Genomic DNA, 14,093 nt, shown 5'->3' on the forward strand with positions numbered 1-14,093 from the left:
TGACTTCTTATTAAAGAACTTGTGAAAATCAGTTTTAAAAGTGATTTCCTAACCAGGAGGTACACATTAAAGGATAATAACAATAATGAAGAAGTGAAGGATTTTCAATGGGGTAGTTTCTGATATTTTAATTTAAAAAAATGGTGAAAACTACTTTATGAAAGCATTACAACTGTTCACACAAATGAATAAACTGAATAACGCATTAATGTAAAAACTATAAATGCTGTCTAAGCTGATGAACTGTAGAGAGAGGCCTAATGTAGACTTTGAAAAGCTTAAAAATATTTTCTTTTAGCCCGTGCTTACTAATATTTAACAACTCATGAGGTGTAGGCATCAAAATAGCTGCCAGAGAAAAACAACTGACTTGGCAATACTATTATGAACCAACTAAATAGGTCTAGTCTATGTTTGTTTGATACCCTTTGTTATTTTATATATTTGTAAAGAGTTTTCACAAGACTTGTTTCTGTGGAAAGGAGGTAATCCTTTTAGTTGGGAATTAGGAGCTGAGGGTAAGGTGTTGGTGCCAAGTTTTACAGCCAGAAATTCAGAAATGCCCAAAGTGCCCAGCCAGTACACTCTTAGCCCTGGAGAGTCATGAGGGAGCTGAGCTGTCTGCGAGGAGCAGCCAGTGGGACTCAGAGTGCTGCATTGGTAAAGGCTGTGCAAACTTCCAGCTCATCACTCTAAGGCAACTTCTTAGAGATGCCTTGGTGCAAGTGGTTCAGGCTTAAGGCCTAAGTCTGGATTCCTTCCCTCCCAGCCTCATCTAGTCACCATATTGGGGCCAGTATGTTAGATGTGTGTGAATTAGAAGATGGGGGGGGGGGGAGAACAAACTAATCAGTGAACACCAAGTCCCAAAGAACCTCTGAATCTGCTTTGTCGACTACAAAGGTATATAGTACCTCCCCCGCCTTATCCATGAGAGAGATGTTCCAAGACCCCCAGCAGATACCCAAAACTGTGCATAGTACCAAACCTCCTCTGTACCATGCATTTTCCTCTGCATGCATACCTATGATAAAATTTAATTTATGAATTAAGCACAGTAAGAGATTAACAATAACTAATAATCAGGACAGTTACAATATACTATAATAAAAGTGGTGTGAATATGATCTCTCTCTCAGACTGTCTTATGGTACTGAATCCACCTTTCTTGTGATGATGGTGAGATAATAAAATGCTTTCGTGATGAGCCGAGGTGAGGTGAGTGATGTAGGCATTGGGACAGAGTGTGAGGCCACAGCTGGCCTTCTGAGAATGCATTTGCAGAAGGATCATCTGCCCCTGACCCATGGCGAACTGCAGGTCACTGAACCTGCAGAAGGTGAAGCTGTGGATAACGAGGAACTGCTGTATAGTGAAGGAGAGGTGCAAGAGAATAGCCATTGGGCTCTAGTGGGTCAGGCTAGGCCAAGAGTTTGAGGCAGTAAAACAGACCTTGTGTAGAGACCGTTATTTGAACACAGTGACCCCACGTACTGCTAATTGTGCCCTGTTAGGATTTTAGATTCTTGAATGATTAGAGTAGTAGCTTCTCTTACCTCTGGAGAGGACTAGACAGGAGGTGGGCAGAGGTATGCCTGGCACAGGAGAAGGAGCTCCTGCAACCACAATAAAGTGCCATTTATTTTCACATATGGAGGAAAACAATGGACAGTTCTGTTTCTCACTTGTAAAGGCTTCCTTCTGGCACAGTCTGGCCCCAGGCATGAGTAGCTCCTCACCATCTGATCAGTGTGCATCTGGGACTTCACTAAGGCATGTAATGACTCAGAAATGCAGATTTCTGTAATTGACTGATGTTTACTTCACCTCCAAGGTGAAATACGATGTGTAAATATTTTAGGTCTTGTTCTAATAGATGTTGATGGTGTTCCTGGGAAGTTTGAGCTCTTGATCTGAGGTTAACAATTTAAGAGAAATATAGTTTATTTTTAGACTTTCATGTTCAAAGACTTCTAATTATAATGACAAGTAATAGCATAGAAATGAGAACCATTTAGACACCTAGACTCACATGCTCAAATATGTGTTTTTCAGTGCTTAGGATTCTAAATAATATTCTCTTTACCATTTTTAAAAAGATTTTATTTATCCATTCATGAGAGACACCGAGAGAGGGGCAGAGACAGGCAGAGGGAGAAGCAGGCTGCATGTAGGGAGCCCGATGTGGGACTCGATCCCCGGTCTCTAGGATCAACCCCTGGACTGAAGGCGGCGCTTAACTGCTGAGCCACCAGGGCTGCCCTACCATTTGTTTTTATGTGTTTTGTTGTTAACATGATGAAAAAGATCTTTATAACTAATAAATTCTCCCCATGCCTAAATCTTGATACAGGATGTCTGATTACTTACTTTGCCTATCAGATGTAATGTAAAATACGTAATGTAAAATATATTAAGTTCAAGAACCCTAAAATGAGTTTAAATCACCTTTTTAATTTTATTTTACTTTTTGAAGTTAACTTACTAGGGTAGTAAAGTAAAAACTTTGTAATTGCAGGGGAGGAGAACCTTTCCCTTCTTCTAGGTTCTTTGGCTGGCCTAATAATTACATTGACAACACGAATTAACAGGAGAAAAAACATTTAATTTTGTATGTACAGGAGCCTATAGAAATAAGAGACTCAAAGAAGTCACCAAAGCAGGTAGTTTTGTGAAAATTGACAAGATAGAAGGGTTTGGGTTTGGGGTAGAAAATTAGTGAGGAAGTAACAAAGTTTGTTTACATAGCTTTCTGGGCCCCAAATCTTTTATTTCTGGTAATAAGGATGCCTTCTATCCTCCTGGTACAGGGAAGGTACGTTTCAAATGAGAGATTTATTTCCTGCTTTCCCGAGCAGGTGGGGAAGGGGGGCAAGAAGAGGAGGTCAGTGTTTTTCTTTTCTTTCTCTGGCTGTTTCTTAAGTAACTTTAATTCAAAAGAATCAGCATGCCAAAGTGGCACATTTGGGGGTGGCATATTCTGCTCCCCTTCATCCTGTCTACAATATGAAGGCTTTTGTTTCTTGTAATTTCAGAAAAAAGACCCCCTACTGGAGAATTCCTTTGTAGAAAACAACTGTAAAACCTGGATTTAATGTTAAAAAGCAACTATTTAAGGCTCTTGAGAGTGAACAGAAGCAGATAGATTCCACTGGGGAGTACACAGTTGGAGGAGGGAAGGAAGGGAGCTATAAGAAGTAACTTTGCCTTTTCACTGATTTTAGCTTCAGGCTAAGTACAGTCTGTACTCTGGAGACTGGTGGAAAAACAATAGTCTCTCTGGCCGGGGAGACTAGAAAACTGAAACCAGAGAACCCTGCTTCTCTGAAGATAGTAGAGAAATCCCAGAAGAAGAAGAGCCAGGGGATGAAGAGTCCTCACATTTTGTGAGCATACATCTCTTCCTAATCTCTGAGCCACGTATGAGTACAGTGGACTCAGAACAGCCCAGCTGAAGACAAAAAATCTAAACTGAGCTGGAGCTGCCTCCTAAGAAAGAGTTTATAGTTCAAGCCAACCCAAGACATTTGCCAGCTAAACAAAAGAAACAACTCACTGGAGGAAAAAATAACAATCTTTAGTCTTCACATTAACATTTCTACAGTCCATAATTAACCCCATATATGGAGAATCAAGAAAATGGAAATTTTCTGAAGAGGAAGAAATCAGCTGAGTCCTATCCTGAGATGAATAAAATATTTGCAGTAGCAGACAATATTTTAAAAGCAACTGTTAGAATATCCTCAGTGAAATAAAATGTCATGCTCTCAGTGACTAATAAAACAAGAAATCCTATCAGATAAATAGAAACAATGGAAGAGAACTAAATGGAAGTTCTAAAATTAAAAGATACTACATTTGAAATAAAAATTCAGTAGATGGATTTAACAGTTGAATAGAGGTACAGAAGGAAAAGTACATGAACTTGAAGATGGAGCAATAGAAATTAATTTGAAGAACAGAAAGAAAACATATTGGGACAAAAAATGAAGAGTCTCAACCTTTTTGGTTGATTTAAATAATACAACATGCACGTAAATGGAACCTCAGAGGATAGAAGAATGGGATAGAAAAACATTTTTGAAAATTTAAAGCAGAAATTCCCCAAATTTGTTGAAAAACAGAAACTTATAAGATACTCAGTGAATACCAGGCTGACTGAACCCAAAGAGGTACATGTCAAGACACATCATGGCAAAATTTTGGAAAGCCAAAGATAAATGTTGAAAGCAACACTAGAAAAATGATACATTTCAAATAGAGGAGCAATGATCCATTTAATCACTGACTTCCCCTCGGAAACCGTGGAGGCTAAAAGAGAGTGGAAGAGCATGGTTAAAGTGCTGGAAGAAAAGAAAAACCTTATCCTGGAATTCTTTGTCAAAGGACAATATCCTTCAGAAATGAAGAGGATTCCAGAATTTGTTAGTGGTGACAGTGACACAATCTGTAAATAGACTAAAAACCTTGGACAGATACCCTTTAAAAGGGTGAGTTTTATAGAATATAGCTCAATGAAAAAACATAAATGAAGGCAAGAAAGACTTTTTCAGGTAAAAGAAAACTCCGGAGAATTCTGCACTACGATAGATGTCAAAGGAAGTTCTTTCAGGCGAGGAAAACTTACACCGGATGAAATTTTGGATTCTTGGAAGAGATAAGAAAGATCATCAAAATTGAGAAATATCTATAGAAATGAGAGTCTCTGTCTTCTTTCTTTATAAATCGTATTATATAAGTTCATATATAGCATGTATAGAAGGTATTAACTCCATTTAATATATGTATCAGTATTCCAGAAAGAATGATTGCAAAGTTTCTATATTTGTAGGGAAATGGTACAGTAGTAATTATAAGAGGACTGTAAGTAATTAAACAAGTATACTGTAATCCTTAGGGCAACAACTATACTAGTAATGCAAAGAAGTAGAGCTAAAATACCACTGTGAAAATTGAAATGAAATTCTAAAAAGCATTTCAGTGTTTTGTTGTTGTTGTTTTAAGTCAGGAAATATGGAACATGGGAACAAACAATAGAAAAGACAAATTAAGGGGCCCCTGGCTGCCTTGGTTGGAAGAGCATGCAACTTGATCTTGGGGCCATGAGTTCAAGCCCCATGTTGGGTATGGAGATTACTTTAAATAAATAAAACTTAAAAAAAGTTAAACACAAATAATAAAATGGTAGACCCAAATCCAGCCATCTCAGCAGTTACATTAAATTGTTAATAAAGTTCAGGGAGTATAGTTTTTTTTGGAACATTAAAAAAGTTCAGAGATCTATTGCAAACATAGAATGTATAATTTTTTTTTGAAACATAGAACGTATAATTAACACCACTGTATTGTACACTTAAAAGTGGCTAAGGTGGGAAATTTTTATTATGTGAATTTGACCACATTTAAAAAAATTTTAACTATGGATTTAGTTAAACTTTGAAAGGACACTGAGGGCAGCCCTGGTGGCTCAGAGGGTTTAGTGCTGCCTCCAGCCCAGGGGTGATCCCAGAGACCCAGGATCGAGTCCCACATCAGGCTCCCTGCATGGAGCCTGCTTCTCCCTCTGCCTGTGTCTCTGCCTCTCTCTCTCTGTGTCTCTATGAATAAATAAATAAAATGTTTTAAAAAAATGAAAGGACACTGAAATCACTTACCTCCCTGAAACTTTTAATTCTAGAAGTTCCTAGTTGGGTCTGATTTTCTCAAGTTGTGTGCCCAGAGCATTATTTATTTACACTTATAGTAACACTTAGTTAAGGCATATAGCAAGCTTTGTATAAATTTAACTCACTGAGTCCTCATCACAACCCTGTGAGGTAGGTATTTTATTTTCTGCCATTTTATTATGCTATATTTTCAAATATACAGAGAATTTGGAAGAATTACATGCCGAACACTCTTACACTCACTATCTAGATTCTGTAATTAACATTTTATCTATTGGCTTTATCACATATCTGTCTATCCATACCTATATTCATCCATTAATCCATCTTATTTTTTCAATGCTTTTCAAAGCAAATTGCAGACATCAGTATGCTTTGTGGGCAGGTATTTTTATTATCCTCATTTTACATGAGAAGGTACCTGAGACACAGAAGTTAAGTAATTAAATTAGGGTCGGATGGCTTTTAAGTGGTAGAACTAGGATTTGAGCTAAGCCTGCCTTAACTACATCTACAGAATGCTGGTTGACTTAATAGGTATTACCATAAAAAATAATTTTGTGATCCAATAAACTTGACAAGTATAGTATCTCGGTTTTGAAGATTCACATGCAGATTTTCATGGTGTGGAATCTGTGAAGTTCAGCAGTAAAGAAACCTGATTAACTTTGTTTAAGCCAACCATTTCAAGTTTAGCATGTTTTCCTCCAGATATAACATCTATTAACATCTTGTAGGATAGGATCAGAATCAATGGAATATAGTTCAGAAGTAATATGTAATTACTTATGGTTTATAAGATATTCTAATTTTGTTTGTTTAGGACAGAATATGCCTTTAAAAGTTTACACTTTTTAAACAAATTTTAGAGCTGGCAGAGATCTTATACTTTATTGAGACCAGTGCTTTCATTTCAGAGACAAGGGAACAGACACAGGGTAGTCAGAGGACTAATGCAGGCTGTATGGTGTGCAGGTGTTTATTGGCAGAAATGGGAGTAAAGGGGCACCTGGGTGGCTCAGTCAGTTAAGCATCCAAATCCTGATTTTGGCTCAAGTCATGATCTCAGGGTGGTGAAATTGAATCCTGCATGGGGCTCTGCGCTCTGTGCAGAGTCTGCTTGGGATCCTCTCCTTCTGCCCCTCCTTCTGCTCATGTTCTGTCTTTCTCTCCCTTTTTTTTTTTTTTAAAGATTTTTATTTATTTATTTTAGAGAGAAAGTAGGTGAAGGCGAGAGAGAGAGTATGAGCTGAGGAAAGGGCAGAGGGAGAGGGAGAAGCAGTCTCTCTGCTGAGCAGGGAGCCTGATGTGGGGCTGGATCCCAGGACCCTGGGATCATGACTGAGCTGGAGGCAGATGCCTAATTGACTGAGCCACCCAGCCCCCCGCCCCCCGCCCCCCGCTTTCTAAAATAAACAAAATAAATCTTAAAAAAAAAAAAGAGAGATGGAATTAGAACCTAGCTAGATGCTGGGGATGATATTTAGTAGACACTCAATAAATATGTTAAATAAATGAATACATTGTGTAAATATGTCTAGTTTTCTTTATTCTGCATATCTAGCTACATGTTGGAATTTGTGTTTATTTCATATTATCTTGATCAGTAGTGAGTCTATTAACACCTTATTTTTATGTTAACCTTAGGTACAAATGATATGTAGCTACTAAATTCTAAAAAAAGTTTTCCTATAATATATCATACGGAAAATTGCACAAAACATAGCTTTTTGTTTAACAAATATTTATAAAGTGAACCTTTGCTTAACCACACAAGTCAAGTGATAAAACATTGCTGGTATTTCATAAGCCCCTTGGGCGCCCTCCTGTTGCTGATCCCCTTAATTATTTTTTTTCTCTTTCTTTTTTTAGCTAATTTAACAGGACATGCAGAGAAGGTGGGGATTGAAAATTTTGAGCTCCTGAAGGTTCTAGGAACTGGAGGTAAGTCTTAAAACATTTTCTTTTAAACTAAAGTTATTCTTATGACAAAGGACTGATAATCCTCAATACGGAAATCAGTTAAAAATTTAAAAGCATGAGAGATCCAATAGGAGAACTGTCAAAGAACATGAACAAATGATTCATAGAAGAAACACAAAAGAAAAAATTTGGAAGAATTGGCAAGGATGTAGGAAAACCAATTTCTTTTACCCTGCTGTTGGGAATGTAAATTAGTTCGATCTTTACATAGGATGCAATATTAAAATCATAAACATTTATAGTGAGCTTGTTACTTGCCAAGTACTCTGTGAAATACTTTATACTGATTAACTCATTCAGTCCTCACTCCACTTTATTCATATCCAATGGTCATCATGTTTCATGATGAAATACCCAAGAACCTTTGGAAACATAACAACATGAGATTGGTTAAATGGAACATAGATCTTTATGTTCTGTAATCTATACAATTGGAATGAAATCTGTATTTAACATTTTTGAAAGTTCTGCATTCTGTCATAAGCTTAAAAAAGGCTACAGAAGAGAGCCATTACCCTGTACCATTTCTGTAAAAAAAAAATGGTATGAATCCATGTCTGCCTATACACTTGACCCTTGAACAATGCACAGGGTTATGGGCATCAACACCCTGCACTGTTGGAAATCTGTAGGTAACTTTTGATTCCTCCAAAACTTAACTACTAACAGCCTACTGTTGACTGGAAGCCTTACTGATAACATAAACAGTTGATTAACACATATTTTTTATGTTGTATTATTATATACTGTATTCTTATAATAAAGCTAGAGAAAAGAAAATGTTATTAAGAAAATAATAAGAAATTGAGGCATCTGGGTGGCCTTTGTGTCGTGGGCCTTGCCGTATGAGCTCTTCCTAATTTTCCTGAGTAGTTTAGCAGATTCTGTGGAGCCAGCTTCTGCAGCTGCCAGCAAATAAACCCCATGACTTATTTTCACCAACTAAGTGTCTTATTGTCAGGAAGAGTATTGTCTGATTGTCATCTTGGGAGATTTTACTGTGCATTCTCTCCTTCAGGTCATTTGTAAAGATGTATTTTTAAAGCAAACTGTCCTCCCCCTACCATATCCCTAAGAAATCCTGCTTTCAAAATACCAAAATAATGTGTTTTATCCTTATGTTTGTTTACTCTTCCAAAGTCAGTATCGACTCAAAGGAGAAAAAGGGTCACAATTGTACAATGATGAGATTTCCTTAGAAATAATGCTTGTGCTATTTTGTCAAAGGTTTTTCCAGGTCAATTTATGTTAAACCCACAGAATTTGTTTTATATGCATGGTTTTTATTTTAATAGCCTTATTGCAATGTAATCACATGCCTTATTGTTCATCCATTTAAGGTGTACAAATTAGGGGCTCCTGGGTGGCTCAGCTGGTTAAGCATCTGCCTTTGGCTCAGGTGATGATCCCAGGGTCCTGGGATCGTGTTCCAGATCGGGCTCCCTGCTCAGTGGGGAGCCTGTTTCTCCCTCTCCCTCTGCCCTTTCCCCAACTTATGAGTGCATGCTTACTTTCTTTCTCTCTCTCAAATAAATAAATAAAATCTTAAAAAAATAAAGTGTACATTGGTTTTTAGTATATTTAGAGTTGTGCAACCATCAGCAAATCAATTTTAGAACATTTTCCTTACCTCAAAAACAAATTATGAACCCTTTATCTATTACCTCTCAAGATCACCATCCTCCCAACCTTAAACATCCACTAACCAAACTACTTTCTGTATCTTTATATTTGCGTATTCTAGACATTTCATGTAATTGAATCATGTAATTTGTGGTCTTTTGTGTCTGACTTCTCTCACTTAGCAGAACATTTTTTTAGATTCACCCATATTGTAGCTTCTTCCCTTTCTATGGCTTAATCATATCCTACTGTATGGATATATATATACACCACATTTCGTTTATCCATTCATGAGTTCCTGGGTTGTCTCTCCCTTTTGGCTATTATGAACAATGCTACTCTGAGCATTTGTGTATGAGCTTTTGTGTGAATGTAAGTTTTCATTTCTTTTGGCTATAAACTTAGCAATGAATTGCTATTTCAGATGTTAATTCTGTGTTTAATTTCTTGAGGAACTACTAGACTGTTTTCTAAAGTAGCCACACCATTTTATATTTCCACTAGCAGTATGTGAGGGTTTCAGTATCTCCACGTCCTTATCAACACTTGCAGCTATTCTTTTAGAAAATAACTTATAAAAATCAGACTAAGATCATGTTTTATTCCAGATACAACCAAAACTGAAAAACTTTTGTTTAATATTACTAGATAACTTCTCTGAAGCAAAATAGACATGGAACCTACAAATCTTCACAAGCTACTGTTAAAATGTAATATTAATTAATTTTCATCACTGAATTTTATAGCATGTAACAGAAGCCATGAAACTAATTCTGTTCCTTGAACTGTTAATTTTATATTTGGCAGTATATTCCAAATACATAAGTAGAAATAGAAAGGCAGTGTATGTTCTCTTTCTGATAAGATGACAGCTTGCACATCCTGGAAAATCCCCCTCATTTTTAAACCCCTAAAGTGCTGGATAAAATGCCTCTAAAGAAAGTCTACTTGATGGTACAGGTTGGCTAGTAAGAATAAGGAAAATCTTTGGAATCCAAAAAGAAAATAGGAGCAGGAATCTAGAGAATAAATAAGCTCCCTGAAGGCAGAGTTTATTCTGGGGAAATCTACCAGTAAACTGTGAGTTAGTTCTTTGGATTTCTTATTTTCATACCTGGGATGAGAGATAATCAGCTAAGGCTCCCGAAAGGTAGAGGAGGCTACTGCTTAGCAAAAGACTAAATAAGAAGAAAAAAAATCCAGCATCCAAAGGGAGACACGAGATTCTTCTGTCTCAGCATTGGCTCTAGGTGAAGGGAATAAAAAAATAAAAACTTTCCCCAAGCATTCACAACATAAGCCAGGCATTGTGCAGGTTTGCATCTTGAATTTGTACACATTTGTATGATCCCAAAGACAAAACATAGGTAAGAATTTAGTTTACAGTAAGACCAAGTTGGTACTATTCCAGGTGCCTAGGAAAGGCAAATGTAAATCCTTTTTGAAAGAATAAACTATTACCTGGACCATCAAGAAGTACTGAAGGAAGTTTTACAGACATGATCTTAATTGTCAATGATCACAAGCATCCAAGAAGCAAGTCATCATGAGTGAAAGAAGTAGAAACAACAAATAGCAAAATTAGACCTGCAGAGACCATTGGAATTTTTAGGTATGAAATATGATATATATGTTTTATATGGTTTTAAAATTAAACAGGACTTTGATGGTAATATTAAGGGAAAAAAAGACATGCTATGAAATGACTGGACATATTTGAAAGAGAATCAGTCATACTTCTGCAAGTGAAAAATGATTCAAATCCTAAATTCAGTAGATGGTTACTAGTAGGTGAGGTATAGCTAAAGAGAATTGGCAAATTGAGAGTTGAATTCGAGGAAAATGTGCAGAATATAAAATGGAGAAAAATGAGATGGCATTTATAAAAGAGAGATGAAGACATAGAAGACAGAGAAAAGATACAAATTTATCTAATCAAAATCCCAGAGGGAGCTAATAGAGGAGGAATAGTAGCTGAGAATTTACTAAGATTGACTGAAAATATGAATTCACAGATTGAAGAAACAGGACAATTTCCAAGCAGACAAGTATGTGGAAATTCTTACATGATTCTTATATCATAGAGAAAGGGATGAGCACCAGAGACAGAGAGATACCCTAAAAGCAGCCAGAGCAAAAAGACTTCTTTATGAAGGAAGAATAGTGATCAAACAGATACCTTTTCAGTAGCAACCATGAAAGCTGTGGAAGTGTAGAAGAATGCCTGCAGAATGCCCAGAGAAAATAACTGTCAATTTAGAATTTCATACCCAACAAAACTGTTTTTCAGACGTGTGGGCAAAATAGACATTTTCAAACATATAAAAGCTGAGTGTGTTTTCCACCAACACATCCTCACTAGAAGAATTTCTAACAGATCTTGATGTAGGGAGAAGGAAAGCAGTTTCAGGAGAGTTTCTGAGAAGCAAAAAGGACTGGTGGGTAAAGAAAATCTAAACAACCATAGTTATCATGGTGAAATTGTGAGGTTAAATAAAGAAAACCAAATCACTGGACAAAGCATACAGTTGGGGGTGATAGGAGTTAGTACTCTGAAGTAGTATTCCTCAAACTTTAACATGCTCAAACTTTAGCATGCTCAAATAAATTTTGAAGTGTGTAAATTTCCAAACCTATTGAAAAAAGAATAGAAAACCTTAATATCCTATAACTGTTTAAAAAATTGGCAAGTAAAAATCTTCCTTCCAGGACAACACTTGATATAGTTTTAAGAATGAGTTCTGCCAAACATTCAAGACATAGATAATTCTAATCTTCCACAAACTGTTTCAGAGAATGGAAAAAGTGGGATTCTTTTTTTCCAGTTCATTGTATGAGGCTAGTATATCTTTGAATCTAAAAACCACAAAGAGAATATTAGGAAGGAAAACTATAGGCAAGTTTCAAATGTGAGATTTTTTTAATATCAAGTTTATAAAATCAAACCTGGTATATATTTTCTTTCAACACAATTAATACTTTGTCTTGTTATCTACCTCAACTTTTTGAGTGGTGTGATCATGGGTCCTGAAGACAACTGCAAAGATGAGGAAAGAGTTTATCAGTAAAGTTTTACCTTGCATTTTCATTTCATGCTTTTTCACTGTTGTATTATTGGTCTATTGTTAGCTGTAGATACTGCTTCTTCTCTTTGTCAGCTGACAGTGTGCTTGCTCTTATGAGAACATGGGATAACTAAGATGTCATTGCAGGTATTTTTGTATTTAAAATCACATTTTTGATGACTAGATGGAGTAGGTGGAAACTTTTCTTATGAATATAATAAAATCTCAATTTTTATTCAAAAATTTCACCACTAATCTTTCAGTTTCATTACCTTTTTAAGATAATTTTTTCCAGCACTACTTAGAATAATAGAAAAGCCTCATCAGATGTCTTCATGTGTCATGCCAGGTTTTCTTTGGAAGTGAAACTGAAAATTCTTCTGATGAATTAATTTTTATGTATTTTGAATTATATAAAATGCTATTCATCCAATATCTTGAAGACTTTGCAGAATATTACAACATCAAAGATTTGCTTTTTGATCTCAACCCTAAATGCATATATTATTTATTTAAAAATCTTTCTTTTGGGGTGCCTGGGTGGCTCAGTCTGTTGAGCGTTGGGCTCTTGATTTCAGCTCAGGTCATGATTTCAGGGTCATGGGATCAAGCCTTGCACTGGGCTCCATGTTCAGTGTAGAGTCTGCATTATCCCTCTTCCTCTGTTCCTCCCCCCACTTGTGAGTTCTGTCTGTCTCTGTCTCTCAAATAAATTAAATCTTTAAAAATAAGTAAAAATCTCTTTTATTCAGACTGTTGATTTAGTTCTCTTTTCAGCTCTCTTATTTCTGTTGGTCTGTCTTTGATCTGTTGATCACTTTCCTAAGATAGGAACTTGGAAATAATTTTTAATTTTTTCTCTTTTTATTTCTTGTTTCTCACAAAAATCCTCTAATTTTTCCTTCAAAATGACTCTTGGGTTGATCTTTTCTGTTCCTAGGGCCATCTCTCATGATTACCTTGCATATGGATTGTTATAGGGTTTTCTTAACCATTCTGCCTTTCTACAAGTTCTCTCTTCCATTTTATGCATTTTACATATATTCAGTTATAAATGGCATGCATCCTCATTAAAATTCAACATTATTGTGCTATTCTTCTATTTCAGAACTTATAGTGCCTTTTTTTTCCAGTTAATTAATTCAAATCCAGATTCTTGCCTTGCTTTTAGCTTAGCTTTGTTTTCTACTGTCTTTTCTGTCCAGTTACCCCAATGTTCTACCTACTTTCTAGTCTCCTTACCTTTTCTTTACTCTCCTACAGTTACACACATACTTTCCCGTATTCTGATGCTCTGCTTTATCTTGATCCCGTAACCCTGGTGCTCCTCTTCTCTTCTGCCTGCCTAAATCCTGCTCAGATTGATTCATCTCTGAAGGGGACATTGAAAGTCCTTTGCAGAGAATAGAACACTGAGTGGTTCTCTGAATTTTCCTTCATACCTGCTTTCTCTTCTTGAATGTAGTAAGCTCCTGGGATCATCCCTACATATTTGTCCAACTCTGTTTTCCCGCCCAATCTCCGTAGCTCACAACAGCATGAAGTATAGTAATAGTTTAGGAAGTATATAACTCATGCTCTTGTCTCTAACATTACTCTTGAGAGTGATACTTCCAAGCAGGAAATAGCATTGGTTCATCTTTTAGATGACCCTTGAACATGTGGGAGTTAGGGGTGCCAACCCTCCACATAGTTAAAAACCCATGTATAACTTTTGACTCCCTGCCCCCCTGAAACTTAACTACTAATACCTTCC

The 14,093-nt window shown here is 36.4% G+C and overlaps 1 protein-coding gene across 1 annotated transcript in view; it reads left to right on the plus strand.

Moving 5' to 3' along the window:
• The window catches only part of RPS6KA5 (ribosomal protein S6 kinase A5), a 173,607-nt gene that overhangs the window by 45,586 nt on the left and 113,928 nt on the right, over positions 1-14,093 (plus strand). Inside the window, exon 2 of the mRNA XM_055304445.1 lies at positions 7,539-7,610. The gene's annotated coding sequence lies outside the window, so the exon portion shown is untranslated. The remainder of the gene's footprint in view (positions 1-7,538; positions 7,611-14,093) is intronic.

The sequence above is a fragment of the Nyctereutes procyonoides genome, unplaced genomic scaffold (assembly GCF_905146905.1).
Source record: "Nyctereutes procyonoides isolate TBG_1078 unplaced genomic scaffold, NYPRO_anot_genome, whole genome shotgun sequence".
Lineage (NCBI taxonomy): Eukaryota > Metazoa > Chordata > Mammalia > Carnivora > Canidae > Nyctereutes > Nyctereutes procyonoides.